This window comes from Echeneis naucrates, chromosome 7 (assembly GCF_900963305.1).
Source record: "Echeneis naucrates chromosome 7, fEcheNa1.1, whole genome shotgun sequence".
Classification (NCBI taxonomy): domain Eukaryota; kingdom Metazoa; phylum Chordata; class Actinopteri; order Carangiformes; family Echeneidae; genus Echeneis; species Echeneis naucrates.
In genome coordinates this window covers 16,412,081-16,430,936 of record NC_042517.1, presented here as the reverse complement: position 1 = coordinate 16,430,936, position 18,856 = coordinate 16,412,081, and the positions used below count along the sequence as shown (strand labels likewise).

Sequence of the window (18,856 nt, the reverse complement as noted above, 5' to 3'; positions counted from 1 at the left end):
GTTGGTTTGATTCTGCTCTCTATTGGCTTGTTTTCCGTGATCAACTGTTTGGTTTACTTGTGATATTAAAAAAACCAAACAAATAAACGAAATCAACAGAATCAAGTTCATTTGATTATAAACACATTTAAGGTGTTTTTTTACTCACTTTTTGTCGCTCCTGTGACGTCACCTGTTTCTCCTCCAGCGTCCGTTAGAACTGCATTCAAACTTTAGTTGAAAACGCCAGGTGGTGACTTATACGAGTCGACAGTTTTCTTATTGAGGCGTTGCAAAGAGAAACCGAGGCAGCTCACTGACAGGAAGACGGTGCCATTTGCGGAGGATGTCCGCAGTCGTCCGCCATGTTGGAGGAACTGGAAAGTGAGCCGGCTGGAGGCCATGGAGGAAGGAGGGAGGGCCGACCCAGTCCGTCCCTCCCCCCTGCTGAGCGGCTGTCACGACTTTGAACCCGTGTCAGTTTGGTCATGAAAAAGTAATGATGACTAAAGATAAATAAAATGTTACTGACATTTTGAGCAACGGACAAAAAAAAACAAACAAACATATGATGAGTTGGAAAGAGAGCCAATCAGAACTTTTTTTGTTTGTTTGTTTTTTCATTTTCGTCAGCCAATTAGAGAGAATCGCTTAGTGACGAATTGGGGGCGGGGCTTCAAACACTTCGCCAATGCGAAAGTCAACAGAGTCTTAAAATAAACAAATAGTAAAAACAAGTCTTAAGAGATGAACAGATGTCTGATTTTAACTTTAAATTTTTGTACTCGATTTTAACATATGCCTAAATAAATGCTTGTTTCAAGTGATCATACTTAAAATCGTGTTCAAAAAAATCACCTTTTGAACTTAATACTATTACATTTTAAAAGAGAGAAAGGTCTTAAATAGTGCATTGGAACTAAAATAAACTTTTGACATTTTAGTCAACTAAATCTACCATAGATTTTGTCATACTGATACTGTGGGTGTATTTTGTCAACGAAAACTAGATGAAAATGAGAGCATTTCATGACTAAAACTAAAAAGCAAGTTCATCAAAAGAAATACTAGACTAAAAATAAAAATAAATGAAAATTGCCTGTCAAAATTAACACTAGAACTTCTAATCAGATTTTTTTTAACATTTATTTATTTTTTTATTTTATTTATTTATTTATTTTTGGCGATGATGGTGCCACTGCAACTATTCACCCCCTGTGAAAGAAATAATTTGTGGACTTGTTGCGGCCCTTGGCTAATTAATTTAGCCTAAATAAATTGTTGTGCATGACTCAAACTACCTTTTTCTTTGTGTCACCCCATTTAACCCTTCAGTTAGGATAACCTTTACCAGGTCCATTTTCCTACTGTACTGTCACCTACCGTAGACACATTTCAGTTCTTGGAATAAATGCTATGGTGGATGTTCTATTATTTACATTGCAGGCAAAGCCTATTTTGAGCCTGCAACAAAAATCCCACACTTCTCCTTTCTATGTTGTCTTGCTATGACACAATCAGTTATTGGTCCCTTTTTCCTCACTGTCCATTTACCTTGTCTGTTTTTTCACACCTTTGTACCCTTTGGCTGAAAACTGTCATCTTCTTCTGTGCTGGAGATGACAGAAATTCATTTGACTGTGTGACCCTGGCAATAGACCACCACAGTTTTGGGTTTACAGTTGTTAAAACAAATTTTGGTGACAGTTATTGAGTTACCTTTATTGGATTATGCGTCCCCCACTTCACATTTTATCTGGTTTTCTCCCAAGTCTAAAACCAAATGAAATCTTGTATCGACTACAAGTGCTGTTCAAAATCAATTTCAGTGCAACACTTGAAAATAAACCATTTATTCAGCAAGTGGGATGACCATATATAATAGACAGATGATAATGTTTCAAGGTAACATATAATATAAGTGGTTTTAACCTTTTTGGGCTTCTGGTATGCATTTATCATTTCAGGCCAAAGGTGTCACTGAAGAAAATAAGAGAGCTTGAGGGTTGCCAAACTAAAGGTTATTTGCTGTATGAAGTACCTGATGAAGTTTGCTTACTCAAAATGTACAAAGTTTACATTCCCAACACTTATAACAGCTGTACAATTGTATTCTAGGTTGCATCAGCAAAAATAGCTTGGTTAAGGAAATTAATATGGTATATTCAGATCATATTTTTAGTTTGGTTGAAAATAATAATTTTGTTGAGGTGAACAAACACTTGCCATATATCTTTAGTTGAATGGGAGGTTATAAAGTAAAAAAAAACAAAACAACAACAACAACAACAACAACAACGAACAACTCAGTGTTAATCACCAAAATGTACAAAGTTTATACTGTGTTACTGTGTTATGCTTGCTCCTCCCTCCCCGCACTTACTTGGTGGCAGTCTCTGTTTTCTCTGTCTTTGTTGGTTTATTTTTGCATTGTCGGCACGTTACAACTGTCAAACAGTCAAGCACCATAAAATCCTTGGTTTCTTTCATGTGCATTTGCATCTTTGTGCATGTGCAACAGCTAAACTAGATCTCTATGTGGCTCAGATGATTTTTTAAAAATGTAAACAAATATAAGGTTTTTCTGTGGGTGCAGTTGGCAAAGTGTGATGTTGCATATTGTCCTGCAACCAGTCAGCATTTATTCAGGTTCGAATGCAACATCTGGTGACACGGTTGTCAGCCCACTGTCAGTCATATGCAATCACACCACAGTAACACAGTCCTGAGATGAAACAGAAATAATATCTCCATTTTCCAACATTTACCTTTGATTGTCACGGAGATAGCTGTGATTATTTAGCGATGATGTTTTCTACGGTGAATTTTTATCAGTGAAGCTGATCTTCTGTACACAACGGTTGCTCATTGTTTTCGCTGATGATACAACCAGAAGAGTTAAACATCCATCCAAATGCTGCTTCAACTGCCTGGCACCAAAAGGAGCCTGTGTAGAAAATGAAGAGCAATTTAACTTTTGGAACCTCAGATGCCCAAAATAACACTTCCCACTTCACTTCACAGAATGCCATGTCCAGCATTCTGCTCTGCTCATCAGTGTGTAGTTACAAATTGCTCTGTGCAGTAGTTGAGCAGTGACTGTGCTCTATTTTAGTAATTAACTTCCATTTCCCTGAGATGTTACCTTATTCTACTCAAATATGGCTGCTGCCATGATAGAATGAATCATACATACCGGTGAGTCACACCACAGAAATGATGCAGTAATTAACACTGTACTTTTATAGCTGTATAGTATCAGTACACTTTATTCTTTGTCGGCAGTTACTTGATAGAAATTTCATAAAGGCAGAGGGGATAAATTAATCCTTAAAGAGAAAATTGTCCAACTGTCACATGAGCTACTCAACCACAGCAAAGTATGTCAAGTCCTCCCAGACAATTTCATTTTCATATCCTCAGAACAGGAGTGCATAAATACTCCTGTTATAATAATCGGAGGCTGTGTGCCGCTGTGCCATTGGCCGATGGCTGATGACTCATTTCAACAGGCTGGTGTGGGGCTGGTAAGAAGAGGGTGGGTGAGTGAGTAGGTGGTGGTAAAAAGGGGGATCGAGAGGTGGGAGTAAAGCTTTCTCCCACTGCCCGTGCACTTGCGTGCAGTGTTGTTGCCTTGGTTTTCTCACATACACAAACGCGCAACATAATACTTAAACATAAAGAGAGTCAATTTAATCCATGACACTTTCTTTATGTTTTGGGTTTTTTTTTTTTTTTTTTTTTTCTGTCCATCACACCAGCGATGGCTGCCTGTAACGGGACTTGAGGAGAAACACAGAACCTTGAAGAGAGAGAGAGAGAGGGGGATTTGTGCTGAAGTCTGCAGTCCCCAGCCTTCTCTGTCTTTCTGCTACAGTGCGTGTGAACGGCAGAAAGGGAGAGGCAGTGAAGGCAGAGCTGGTGTTTGTCTCTGAGACTTGGGGGGGAGGAGAGGAGAGTGCTGCGAGCTGTGCAGTGCAGAGCAGAGCCAGTCAGTCCTCTGGTATGTGTCCACTGTCAGCAACTCCGTCCAATCTTTGCGCATCCCCTGCTGCCGTCTGAGCAGCTTGGCACACCAGGACCAGCCACACAAACAGGTGAGTCTCAGCAGCGTTGTGATGAAAAACTCTCAGCAGTGCGGTAGCAATTTGACTTGATAATTTAAGGTGGATATTATTTGAAATGAAGATTGTGCACTTAATGGCTTTGTAGTAATGAAAAACAATCTTATCTAATTTTCATGACATTGATATGGATTGCTGAAAGTTTTCCTGAAGAAATTAGGTGTGTCCATCATTTGTGTGTGTGTTGTGTGTGGTTGTGATGGGTGGGGTTTTTTTTTTTTTTTTTTTACATGTATGTTTGCATTAGTCCTGGTTCGTGTGAAGGCTTGTTTACCTCATGACTGACAAGTGAAAAAGACCACTGGGGCTTGGGGAAAGCGTTTCCTCTGATAGGAGCACATCGCTCTGATTTCATCCCCCAACATTTCCCCATGTGTGAATCCATGTGTCCCTGTAAGAGGAAGTGGGTGGAGTGGGAACTGTTTCAGCTCTGCCAGTGTTATTGCAGTGTTGTTTAGAAACAGAAGGGAAAAAAAAAAAAAAAAAACATGAATAAGATTATCCCTCTAAGATGCTGTGCTTTAGGTGGACTCAAGTGCTTGACGGAATGCAGATTGTCTATTTCCTCGGGTTCTTAGCGTGTGTGAACATAGCAGTTCGTCGACAACTGTCAGGCAAATCTGCAGGTGTTTACATTTCAGATTTACGCAGTTTTTCTTGAGCTTAGTGTGAGCCTTTGTCTCAACTGCGCAAGAGAACTACTGCATCTATCCCCATTTGTCATAGCATTAACAGGATGTGATCAATGTGGCGTAAGATTGCAAAAACATGCCTGGTTCAATGGTTCATCTATTACATTATAATGTTAAGCATTGAATTAAAGATCCATCCAATAAATAAGATTATGTGTGGCTGTAAAAATACATGCAAAGGATAATGTGCTGTTAATGCGTCAAGTTACAATTCCAAATTTGTTGCCCATATGCTGTTTTTACAAGATATGTGATGGCAGTTTCATTTGTTATGTAAATTCTTTTTCTAATAGCTTTTAGCAGCAAATTACTTTTGTCGATCATCTAAACCAAGCATTTCCGAATACAGCACCTTCTCCTCCATGTTAGTATTTAACACTTGTCGCTTGTACAGTTGCATCCTGGGATGTAATTTGTGTGTAATGGCAGCTCATGAGAAGGGACTCAGCAGATCAGCCTAAATATATTTCATGCAGTTCACTTGTTGAATCGACTTCAGCTCTTCTGAACTTTGCTTGGGAAGTAAGTCTTAATCCACCGTGACTCACTTTAGGTCCGTGTGATTTACGCACATAAGACAGAGAAACACAAGCCTTTGAATAGGACCATGTGGCTGAATGTGATTTCACAGAGCGACATTGTCAGCATCGAGATGGTTTAAACCCCTGAGCCATGACCGCGATCTGGGCTGCCACTGAGAGTGAAAAATACCCTCAAGAGTTCGCCTCTCTCACAGTGGATGCTGCTGTTGTTTGCTTCCAACTGTCAACCTGTCACATTCTGTGATGCTGAGGAATCAGCTCCAGCTCCCCATTGACCCTGCGTCATCCCTTTATCACCCATCCCTATATCTGCTCCCCCATCCATCCATCCATCTATGCAGCCCTCCCTTCATATTTCTCCCACAGGGTTTCAAATGTTTCTCTCTTCACTTTCACAGAGCACACCCCCCCCCAGCCCCCCCCCCCCTTCCCCCGCCCGCACCCGCTCCGGTCGCCACAGAAACGGCTGATTCAGGAAGGGTGGGCGGGTGTCTCAGAGCTCTTGCTGCCCCATGCGGTGCTTTCACAGTACATTTCTATCTCTGAGCTGCTTTTATGGCCCCGATATGCTGACAGTTGAGGTGGCTCAGTCAGATGTTCAATCATACCACCCATATAAAGGCTCTTTGTTAAGGTCCCTCAAACGACGGCCCACTATTTAAAGTTAGACTGCCATTAATGTGATTCTACTCACATTTGCACAATCATCAGCTCACCATCACTGGTGGTGAGAGATTTTTTTTTTTTTTGTGAAGGTTCACTCCTCTCATTTGTGATTCTGATATAAATGCCTATCCCTTGACTGCTTAATGTTGAGTTGATCCTGAGAGATTGGCAATCTAGTTTTACTTAAACATCACACTTAGGTTAGAGTTATACTGTATGTGTTTAGAGACTAGACTGAGGTGATCAATTATGTAACGTGCCACGACCAGGTTGTTTAATAATAGATATACTATGACCTTCCGCTGACATAAGGTTGATGAAACAGAATGAGGAATAATGGGGTACAGGACTGAAATGAACAGATGGAACTGAAAAGGAAACTCTTGAATAAATTGCCCCCTTCCCACCCATCTATTACAGTAGCCCTCCTACTCAAAAAATAGTGAGCGCCAGTATAGCAGATTTACTTCTGTAATTGCATATGAATTTGTCAGTTGCTTTTTGTTTTTGTTTTGTTTTTTTTGTTGTTGTTTTCTTTTTCTGTGCTGTGGTTATATCCATTTGTTGCATTTTTAGGATAGCTCTGGTTGCTATGGTGATAGTTTTTACAGTAGCTTAAAACACTGCCTTTCAGAGACGCTGAGAAGAAACAGGAAATGAAAGCTGCGTTGCACTGCAGTCAAATCAAGGCAGGACCCCATGAGTTCATCCTGCTGTGCCTGATTAAATTAAAAAGGGAATTTGTATTCACTGTGGAGGTAATGGTGAGCACCAGCTCCATCTACAGTGCGTGCCCCCCCCCCACCAGAAAAAAAGGCCATTATTGATCACAAAGTCACAGTTGTCACTATCTCTGACAAATTAGTTACTGAGAAAAGTCGCTCACAGTTAATGTTATTTTACTGTTTACTGTTACAGTATACAGGGAAAAGAACAGTGCACTGCTATTCCTACTAATGTGAATATTAAGTTTCTCATAACACCCGTCCAATTTGATGAAATGTCTCAGGTAATATGTTTTCTATTGAGTTTTTTAAGATGAAAAATTAACCTAAAAATATACCCAGGCTGCAGTGGTTTTCCACCCCGCAGTGTTCAGCCATTACAGTCAGTGGTGACGCAGCCCAAGACTCACACAGCACACTGCAGACCCGTCACGAGACACAGCCAGAACAAAGAGCACAAACTGTCATCTAAGAGAAGAGCTCAACATAGATAAAACTAAAGCTGCCTCTTCGCAGCACAACAAAGGGCTGTATGTCTGAAGGGTGACATTCAGTGTGACGCCTTGTGCTCTGAAACTGACTGTTCACCCTGCGTCATAAGAAGACACTGTGCCAGGTGCCCTAAGGAGCACTGTGGCACCAGACTGTTCGCGTGCAACACTTAAACATGCATACATGTTTTACATTGTGTCTCTTTCTAATCAACCTTTCATGGAGACATGCGAGGTGTAAATGGGGGTTCACAGATGAGCACAGCAGTCACATCGATCACCTTGTTGGTGTCTGAGTGACTGCAGCCTTCGTTAATGGTTCAACAAACCCATTACTACGCCTCAAAGGTAAGTTTACAAGAGTCAATAGCACACAAACGAAATTTTAAAAGAGCACATGTATGTTTGACAAAGAATGAAAGAAACTTTTGCAAACACATTTATGTTGACCACATCCAAAATAGCTATTAACACTATGATAGCAAAACTGATTAACGTTTCAAATTCCAATAGTTGAAATGAATTACTAAGATTCACTAAGATTCAAGTGTAAATGGTGAGTTTGACCTGTGACGAGGCTATATCAATATGCGAGTGGCACACAAGATTTATTAGTCGTTCAAATTGACACTGTACCATTGACACCTACCATGGAAATAATATCAAATGTATACATTTCCAAAGCTATTGGAGTCAAGGGTAAAAGTTCACAGTTTTCCTCACTATCCCTGCTCCAGTGGCCAAGAGATAATGTCTAAAATTAATGTGACAGTAACGCTCCATAACAGATATAAAAGCAGCAAACGAATCACAACAGCAATATATAAGTTTCAAGAAAGAACTACAGTGATAGAATTAATCAGTATCAGGTATTCTGTAATAATACAGACCACTGGTTAGTGTCAGCCTTGTTGACCATTATAATAAAGGATCGCTATCATGGATAATAGAGGTAAAAATTAACTTAAAACCACCCAATTGGGACTTCAATGTGTAAAAAAAATCCCCAGCAAACGATGCCAGCATAAAACCTGCTAAAAGTTAAGTCTGATAATATTTTCTGATTGTCCGCAAATCCCTCAGGGTGACTGAAACTATGATAAATAAAAAATAAATATTAAATGATGTGTCAAGTCCTTATATAATATACACTGTCCGTCCAAAAAAAAAAAAAGTCACACACTAATATTTCATTGGACCACCTTCAGCTTTGATTACAGCATGCATTCGCTGTGGCATCGTTCCGATAGGCTTCTCCAAAGTCACAACATTTATTTCCGCCAAGAGTTGCATTCATTTTTCACCAAGATCTTGTATTGATGATGGGGGAGTCAGCCACTGCGCAAAGTCTTCGCCAGCACATCCCAAAGATTCTTAATGGGAGTTAAGGTCTGGACTCCGTGGTGGGCCACTCCTTGTGTGAAAATGATGTCTCATGCTCATTGTCATCTTGGAATACGCCCGCGCCATCAGGAGAGACAAACCCATTAACGGGATAACCTGGTCATTCAGTATATTCAGGTAATCAGCTGACATCATTCTTTGATCACGTTACATTGCTGAACCTAGATCTGACCAACTGCAGCAACCCCAGATCATAGCACTGCCCCCAGAGGCTCGGTACGCCCCAGGCATGATGGCTGCATCAGTTCATCCTCCTCTCTTCTCACCCTGATGCGCAAATCACTGTGGAACAGGGTAAATCTGGACTCATATGACAACACGACCTTCTTTCATTGCCCCAGAGTCCAATCTTTATGCTCCCTACCAAATTGAAGCCCTTTTTCTGATTAGCCTCACTGATGAGTGGTTTCCTTAAGGCTACACAGCTGTCCAATCCCTAGAGTTCCCTCCACATTGCGCGTGTAGATGTGCTCTTAGTTTCACTATTAAACATAGCTGTGAATTCTACTGTTGTTTACTTTAGGTGATCCCCAACCACTATCCTTCCAGTTTTTAATAATGAGTTGGGCATTTCTTAACCCAATTTTAGTTTCATCAATCTGCTGAAAAATGTTTTTCTTTGTTTGATGCGTGCCAATAATTTGGCCCTTCTGAAACAGATGAAATCTTTTCCACAAGCACAGGATGTGTCTTCTGACACGGTTGTTTCAGAAATGAGAAGCTACTCACTGCATCAGTTAAGGTTAAGTAACTTGTTGCCAGCAGAAACATAATCATCCATGCAGTAATTATCTAATGAGAGGCTGTTACCTATTTGCTTCATGAAATCCAGGTGGTGAATTTTTTTGGGATGAGCAGTGTATGTGTCTGCACAGGCCTCCATTGTAGTTCAAAACCTATTTCTAACACTTGATAACAGACTGTTGCGCTGGGTGACATGCTCTGTCATTACTCTGAAGACACATAACATCCCATATATAACACTGTCGTCAGTGACAGAAATACATCGGCTGGTATTGTCGCCTTATCACACCTTGCCTTTAACTCAGTCATAAAAACTACAAAGAGCTGTAAAGCTCCTGCATCTGACTAGAATAATCCAAGATGAAGATGTCGAAAATATTGTCTCAATAAAATCAATTTCATTTATCTAAAGAAAAAAAAAACCCTTTAGGAAAACAAACACGCATGTTATTTCAGGATGGCTAACTGAAACAACAATCAGCAGACCTCATGTGGGTTTGTGGTATTAGAGGTTTTTGTCATTACTAATGTGATGTGAGGGAACAACAAATCCAGACCTGCGCTGCGCTCCTTAAAACAATTTTAAAAAATTACCTTTAGAACTTACTGTGCACGCAGGAATATTTTCCTCCTTTGCTTTGGTAATTAGATGAATAATAATCGAGTGTTTCTTGCTTCATCGACAGTACTCTTGCTGCATTCAAAATCCAGCAGAATAGATTTTTCCAATAAGATGACCTTTCCTTTTAACAGAAAGACTGGAAATCCGTGGTGTAGCTGAACATACTTAATATGCTGCTGCAAGGAATTGATGCAGGTACCTTATTTGATCATCCTGGCAAATGAAGAGAGGCCTGTAGGTTTGCTAGCTGGAGGCTAAAGGGAACATGGTCTGTTCTAAATATGCTAAGAGGAAATCCAGTGAGTCATGCTCCATATAATATTTGAGGTGCAGATGGCTTGATTTGATTTCTGTGTGGAGTGAAAGGTGAATATTTAGCCTCCAGCTGGTTGTTACCACAATCAACCCTCTTGAAGTGGATCCTGGATGATTCCCTGCGGCATCCTGCTGTCTGATGAGTAATGTTCTCCCAAGTGCCATATTAAAGCTCCTTAATTGGTGAGAATAAACTAATCATTAACTTGCTCATTACAGCTTATTGTAGTGTTGAGACCACTGTGACTTGATCATAGCAAAGTTCTGTAATTGTTCCCAAAGCTGGGTCATGGTCCTGCCTGAAACATTCAGGATTATCAACATCAACATCTTTGCACCGACTCTCTTTGGTTCTTTAAAGACTCTGTATTACTTCTTGTTGGGGTGATTCTGCAATAACCTTGCAGTTCTGGCCAAGAATTCCCATCTGGACTCTCTCTTGCTGCCATCTGCTCTCTTATTGGCTAGTCCCCTTGACAGTTGTGAGGCGTCTATTTCGAGATGGCCCCCACACTTTTGTAGGATGAAAGGAAGAAAGGATGTGAACTGGTAGAATAAAGGAGTGGGAGGAGGAGGGGGAGGACACGCATTCGTAAAGTTCGGGGTTTAAACTTGATTCACTACAGCACGCGTACAGCAAGCATGTTCGCCTCAGCAGTTTCCATCCAAACTCTGTGTATCCCAGAAAGTGCTGACTGCCTTATGATAGGGATCACTGACAGAACAATATGCTATTTGTGTTTAGTCAGAGAACGGCGGTGGGCCTCGTCTTAAAATTTGCCTTGAGAGAGGAGTTTAGAGAAAACGTCAAACAGGAGCAAAAACTGACTGAAGTCCTGGTGCAGATGAGTGGATTATTACCAGGGGAGGGTGACAGCATGAGGCTGTTGCTGTTGCTGTTGCTGCTGCTGGCGTTGATTGTGATGCTACCTTGGCCTCTCTGACTCATGGCTATGAGGAAAATTAATTCCAGGGGAATCGTCTGTGGCGCTGCTATGCCCTGAGGTTTGGTAGGCACTCTATTCTCATATTAATAGCATTATTACTGGGTTTCTGAAATATTCCAACCAAAGGGATATATTACACATGAATGCACACATAGTTAGACAATCTGAGCCATTTATTTACTTATATATATATATATATATATATATATATATATATATATTTATATTTATATGTATTTATTATAAATGGCATTTTGAAAGCAGCAAACAGTTTCTATTGCTCCTTCCATCTTTCTTTAATATGCACAAACAAAGTGTGCTTCTGTGGAGCTACATGTTTCACAGTCATGTCACTTCCGTGTCCAATGGTACTTGTCGAAGCTTGTTTCGTGTCATTTGGATGTCACAGGATCTGGTGTGAATCAAATAATACAACTATTGTGTTTTTTCTTGTATATATGGTCTTGTATTTCTCAGAAAGTTTATGGGCACAGTCTCCAATCATTATACTAAGATGTGAAAATAGGCATATCATATAGTTTGCCATAGTCTAATATATAATGATGTCTATGAACAACAAACTGCTAATCGGAATATATTGTTAATTAACAGAATTTTAAAAAGCAAGCACACAAGATATCGGTGTATTTTGTTAGTTTTATTGCCTTTTGCAGATCAGTTGCAGTATCCAGATTTGCTGATAAATCACGAATGCAGTCAATATACAATATGGAGTGACAAGAGCTGCTCTAATTTATGCCTTATCACCTATTCATTCAGATTATAGCACGTTTTTATATACCACAGTGAACAACATAAAAGTGTCCCATATCAGACAAACAGTTTTTGGATTTTGAGCGAAGTCGCCTTTAGAATTAATGGGAATTCAGATGTAATGCGAAAGTTGTGTTTGAAGTTTGCTTCTGGCCCCAAGCTCTTCTGGAAGGTCTCTGCAATGTTTAGAATCTGGAGCAGCCTCAACATATGTTAATAAATTTTGTTTTCTGTTCAATTGTATCTAATGCCAATTTAAATATGTATTATGATAGTAATGTCAACATTGATGTTGCATTTATTTCTGTGTCTTAGTTTCAGGGTGTATTTAAGAATTGTGGTACTTTAATCTTTAATCTAAAAATACAAAGTGCAAGATTTGATCAGAGACAAATTTCTCAGCAGCCTATCCCATTTTTGCTGGAATCGTTTACCTGATGGCCTGACTGATGTGTACAATTCAATGGAGAAGCTTAAAGACACTGCTATTCATAGTTTAAGCTGAATTAATTAAAAATTTTCTCATAAGGCTTTTTAAGTCATTTATGTAAATGTAAGCAGCAGTCCACCCTTGACATGAGGTAGCAAACGATAGCAATGCATGAGCCATTAAATCCCACGGTCCCAAAGTGTCCTCCAATCAGCATGGCATTACTATAAAGCTGTTAACTATTACACTTTGTGTGTACAATCACGCGTACACACACACACGAATAATTGTAACCCAATAAATCTCGCTTTCTTCTTTGCTGACCTGCCTTTCATTGACCCTCTCATCGAACAGAGAAAGATCCCCCTTAACCCACTTGCCTCAGCCTGTGGCCCACCGATAGCGCCCCCCCCCACTGCAGGGCTCAGTCGTTCCCTCAGGCCATCCTGGAAGCCAGGAGTATCGAAAGGTGTTCACATCCTACGCACTCTCTTTGTACCTCTTCACCTCTAACTTTGTTATTCTCCTATACACACGGAAATCTTTTCTCTTTTTCCTCTCTCTCTTTAAAACGTGAAATACAATGTTAGTGAGCTTTGGAAAGTCAGACACACGCAAGAGATGTTCAAGGGTGGAAAGTCAATTTTCTGATTTTTAGTACAGTGTGATTTTGGAGGAGGCTTGCACTTGACTACATGAGTATTTCCGTTGATGCAAATTTCTTCCTCTGTCCCACAAGAATTTTCATTCTGTGCTTTTTACCACCACGGTCACCTGGCCACCATGGTTGAGAGTAACTTTTCAGATTTAACCCTAACCCCTAACACAAAATATAAGCTTTTAAATGCAGTTCATGGTTTACAAATTAGCCTGATTAGGAGCATTTTTGGCTCTGTCCTGTTTCTCATGCCTCTTTGCTGTTAGAATTTCTGTTGGCGCGAGTTGACCTCCAAAATCTTTTAAATAATTTGTTCAATATATTGTCATTGACGTATTTCTAAATTTATGCTTGCCCGTGAAAATGCAATATAATGTAGCTAATACCGCGATAAGCAGTAGAAGGTGATTGAAGTGATAGAAATAGAAGCAAAGCAGAAGTGTCGCCTTCCATTGTGACAGCTTTTGGTGAGCACTAATGTAGCTGCGTAGCAACAGTAAAACTTAACAACAGCTCCTTTCATCATCTCAACAAATTACATGATGATGAATCTACTTCAAGGACTTTAATGTTTGGAATATTTGGTTGATGGAATAGTTTTCATTTGATTGCATTTGAATCTGGCCATGTGGTGGCAAGCTTGTTTTTAGGTTTAATTCGAAGTGGAAACCAACTGTGCAGTCACTCAGTGTTGTGGCACATCAAATCTTGCCCCCTGAATTGTGGGTTTGGTTTGTATTCGTCTACTTTCACCGCTCCACACAAGCGTCCGATGATTTTCACTGATTGTGCTGTTTCCATCGATGTCGCCTTTGATTCCTGACCGTTTATTTGGTGGTGAGGGGTTCACAAAAAGTGGGGGAGTTATGGGAGCTATTTTGGACACAAAGTCCTCAAAAGGACCATCAGGGGATCTCCAGTACCAAAGAGGTAATTGAATTTGAGGTTTCAGCTAATGATTTTTACAACAGCAGAATGCTCCCCCGTTCTCCTGGGCTTGCAGTATCATGCATGGCCTGCACAGAGTGTCGCTCAGGCAAGCCCTAAATCATCCAATAATGACTTTGGAGAAGCTAAGTGCCTCTTACTCTTGTAATAGTATGATTTGATAGTGCTTATTAATCCAACAACATACACAGAGCTCTCCATTTTTTATGAAGTCTTATAGTTTCTGCTGTCCTGATGTTATAGTAGATTCATTTTCTGTGGACAAGCACTACAACGTGAAGCACCAATTAGGAGGTAATGAATCTTAATTAGCGTAGATTGCTTTATCAAACCTTCACATGAGAATTTAATAGTTGTCTTATTTAGGTTATTGTGCCTTTAAGTGAGTTTATTTCGCTGACATCAGTGCTAATTTGTAATAAGTAACCCTATCATCTGTAGGACTGGATTCATTTTCATTTCTTAATCATCTAAGTCCGCTTTAAAGTTGTGTAAACTTTGTCAGACCTCATGCTGTCTGTTTGAGCAGACAGATTGATTGCTTTAAACCTGCACTTAAATTTGAAACCTTGCAACTTCAGGATGATTAGGAGATGATTTGTAGTTCAGTCACGAACGGAGACTTCCCCCTTTGGACCCTTCATCTTCCCCTCCTTTGTTATCCCTTTATCCTTTTTACGTTCCTCTACATAATCTGCAGCTCGCTCTCTGTCTTGTCTTTATTCAGTTGTATGCCCTCTATTAGGCTGCTTAATATATTTATTTCTCTTTCCAGCCCAGTAGCTGTTCTTATCACAAAATGAGCGGGTATCATAATTGTTCCTCCTATCCCACGACTCACTCACACACACACACACACACACACACACACACACACACACGCAATCGTTCCCGGTTTTGGGTTTAAAACTATTTAGGTGTGACATCTTGTCGTAACCCTTCAGCTGCAAAGACTCACTGCGAACGGCCACCATCATTAGCTGATTTATGCTGCGATAATGGCAACAGCTTTGAGTTGTGAGCGGAATGGCTTTTAGGAAAATGGTAACTGCTCACTTGTACACAGGCCAAATTGTCCCGATTTTGCATTTGTTGTATTGTCATGGCTGTCCATTATGACGTTACGCATTCCTCACTCAGCTACACAGACACGGTGGTGTTTGTCTCTGGAGAAAGTTTCTGCAGCATCTCTACACTGTTGGAGTGGTCAGAGGTCAGTGTGAAATAAGTCTCTAACAGATATAATAGTGGTGCCCACCTGTATGTAATCATGCTTTTGCAGGTAGCTGCCCAGTTTAATTTTCCTCTCGGTCTGCAATTCCATTTTTCTGAATCATGGAGGTGTAAGTGATTCACAGACTTACAAATTCACACCTGCAGCAGCTTCAGACCATCAAATACATGTACAGATCTGTTCTTTTCGAAAATCAGCTTCTGCCGTTTCACTTTGTCTGCTTCTTTTGGACTGTCACAGCCAATTTAAATTGCTTTGTTCATTTCAGAACGACTCTGGCGTGAGTCATTGCATGTCCATTGTTGATTTGTCGCAGCACAAAAGCACTGTTTTTGAAAAAGCCAGCAATGATTAGCAGTGTCAAATGAATTATTCCCTCAATAGCCACTTTTACCACTCTTTTAAATTTGGGTTTGTACTCAACTCTACACACTCAGCGTTGAATTCAATTTTCGTTTTAAACTCAAAATGGCCAACATGTTGATCGTGGGTGGTCATGGGTGTCAGTGTGCAACAATGTTTAAACCACAGCTCAGCTCAATTCTAACCTCTTGTGCCCATCTGCTGCTGTGTTGAACATAATGCTAATACAATGGAACTTTGGAAGAGACTCATACTCACATTTAATCATGCTACCTAACAGACCAGTGCAGACCACTGTGAAGGGCTCAGCAACTCATCTCCACACTGAACACCAAAGCACATCTCTCACATGCACGGCACTTTACACACAAATGGAGCGCAGTAAATGCATCCCATATGGCAGCATACACACATTTGTCAGCCCTTCTGCCTTGGTTTAAAAAAATGTGCGTGGCCAGTTCATTGCCAGTAAAAGAGTGATTATGGAAATATATCGAGATTCATTGCATTATTTCTGGAGTGAGGGCTGAGATGGTGAAATTCACACAGTGCTGTCACTGCAAAGCCCGATTGTTATCGGGCATGATGTCAGAAAAGAGGAAGGCTTTGTCTACTTAGGCCTTAACAAATAACTTTTTTAATCATTTATCACAGTAGGACTACATGTGGACACTGGGGTTCTAGTGTGTGTCACTGTTCACGCATTCATCCATCTTCAACCGCTTATCTGTTTACGGGTCGCGGGGGTTGCTGGAGCCAATCCCAGCTCAAACTGGGTTAGGGCATGGACACCCTGGACAGGTCGGCAGTCCATCACAGGGCCAGCACACAGAGACAGACAGAGACCAACAACCACTCATGCTCAGACCTACGGACAATTTAGAGTCACCAGTTAACCCAAGCTTGATGTCTTTGGACGGTGGGAGGAAACCCACACAGGCACAAAGAGAACATGCAAACTCCACACAGAAAGCTGTGTGTGTCACTGGCTCATGCTTATGTAATGCCACGTTCCCCTCAGGATCAAGCATTATTTGTATTGCACTGTCACTCATGTCATAATATTCTTTTTATTTGCAGCTTGCCAAATATGTGAATAAACAACCGATTCATATTGTATTTTCAAACTGCCTCCACCAACCGACCAAGTTGCAGGAAATATGGGCACAATCTGTCCTTCTTAAGTCACAGCATTGAATAATGGTCAACAGCATGAATATTGATGTCCCATTGATGCTCAATAGCAGTAGATTGAAGCACATATGGAACACTTACTGACATAAGCTGGGATTTCATATGTAGAACTCTAATGTTTCGGGGGGCTTCTTAACGGAGACCTAGTTTATTAAAACATTACGTAATTCAAAAATGACATAACAACCGACATAGCACCGCTCCAATACCATAGGCAAGACAGACAAAATAACAATCATTCAATTTAACAGTGACATTTCTGTTGTCCTAGCCCTTTAATCCATCAACGTAATGGAGCAATCTGGAAAAAGAGCAAGCAATTTAAGGGGGTTCTAGTCCTTGTCCCTTACAGCTTTGCTCACTCAGGGATATGCCTGACCTGTAATGCTCGCTGGTTTTCCTGCGGGAGTGTTGCTGATCACTGGAAAATGGTTTTCATACAGCTGTACATGTTCAGATCCTCCCTGCCATGATGCTTCGTATGAAGAGATCCGTGGGAGTGCACATAGCAACAGATGCTCTACTGGGCTCTCATTCTCACACATTCTTACGCGGGCATATTTACATACACATACGTGCGCAGACAAATAAATACATGCCTGCACAAATTTAGCACACATGTAAGGGCCTGCTTCCAACACAAGGCACTGCAGAATAATAAAGGCCATATAATAAAGACAACCCCCAGGCAAATGATGGAAATGGAATCACGCAGGAGGAATTAGCCTCAGTTTGTGAATATCCCGTGGCGAGCTGCACTCACACAGGTCATGGGCTCAGTCAAAAACTGCACCACTCTATATATATTTGTGTGTATTTGTTGCCATTTCAGACCACCGTTCCCCTGCGGCAGCCCCTCAGTCCGATTTGTCAACATGCCCAATCACGTCTGTCTATCAAATCATTAGGTAAAACATTCACAAAAACAGGGAGACTCATGGACTCGGGCCATATCCATTTCTCTCACCAAGATGCAGGATTGTGCTGTAGCATTGAGTGCGATTTGCCTGTTGAAGCCCTGCAATTCTATTTCAGACCATCCCACACACAGTGGGAGAAGAGCAGAAATGTGTCACCCTTTAATTACAGCTTTTCAGGTCCTTGTGAAATTTTGTGTATCTGTAGGTAAGAGTCCTAGTTTGGATTTCAAGAACACACCTCCAGCAATTATCACATCAGAGACACGAACAGTAGTGTGTTTCAGTGTGAGTACTTTAATTGGTTTGACTTAAGTACTTTAGTTTATTTGTCTCTACCTTTGGGGTCCATAGCTTGTGCACATGAAAAACATGCCCTTCTACCTGATAAGAGCACCATGTGAGTAATGCAGACAGTCAATTTGAATGTGCATGTGTGTTATATTCCCAATTATATCACCAGTATTGTCACCCACTCTGAGCTTTTCTCAGCCTGTTCTGCCAGCTGAACTGCAGAGCTTTATTCATATAGAGTCAACCCCTTTCAATTAATTTCTTGTTAGTTCTGATCCAAATAAGCTGCAGTAAGAATTTAATCCTCATAACTGGATTATGAAGTGATTGGTGCAACACGAGAGCGGTTTGTCACTGAAATGGTTATATAATTCTGGATTTGATGCCGAATTGACAGCCAATCAGAGCAGATGAGTTAATGATGAGTTAGTGGTATCAGAATTGAGACAAGACTCCTTCATTTGAGCCAATGAACACATAAAAACATGGAGAGTTTTAAACATTTTCAGAAACAAGGTGGGGGAAATCAAAAACGCTGACTTGGATTTTTAAAAACAATTCTTTCTCTGCTCCTTCTCGGCTATTCTTATGAATAAATAACTTTAGTCTGTCCTCAGAAACACATGCACACACACACGCTGATTGCCATGCTGTTATTGATGTTTCTTTTTCAATACATCGATGTATGTCCCTGAGACTTGGGCACAGGTTACCCAACCAGTCTGACTGAATGGCGACAAGCGGCCCGTGGGGAAGGTTACTGTGGTTTGACACAATCAGCTCCTGCTGCATG

The 18,856-nt window shown here is 40.6% G+C and overlaps 1 protein-coding gene across 1 annotated transcript in view; it reads left to right on the top strand.

Moving 5' to 3' along the window:
- Nucleotides 1–3,927: 3,927 nt before the first annotated feature.
- prickle2a (prickle homolog 2a) overlaps nucleotides 3,928–18,856 on the top strand; it is a 31,103-nt gene continuing 16,174 nt past the window's right edge. Inside the window, exon 1 of the mRNA XM_029507391.1 lies at nucleotides 3,928–4,076. The gene's annotated coding sequence lies outside the window, so the exon portion shown is untranslated. The remainder of the gene's footprint in view (nucleotides 4,077–18,856) is intronic.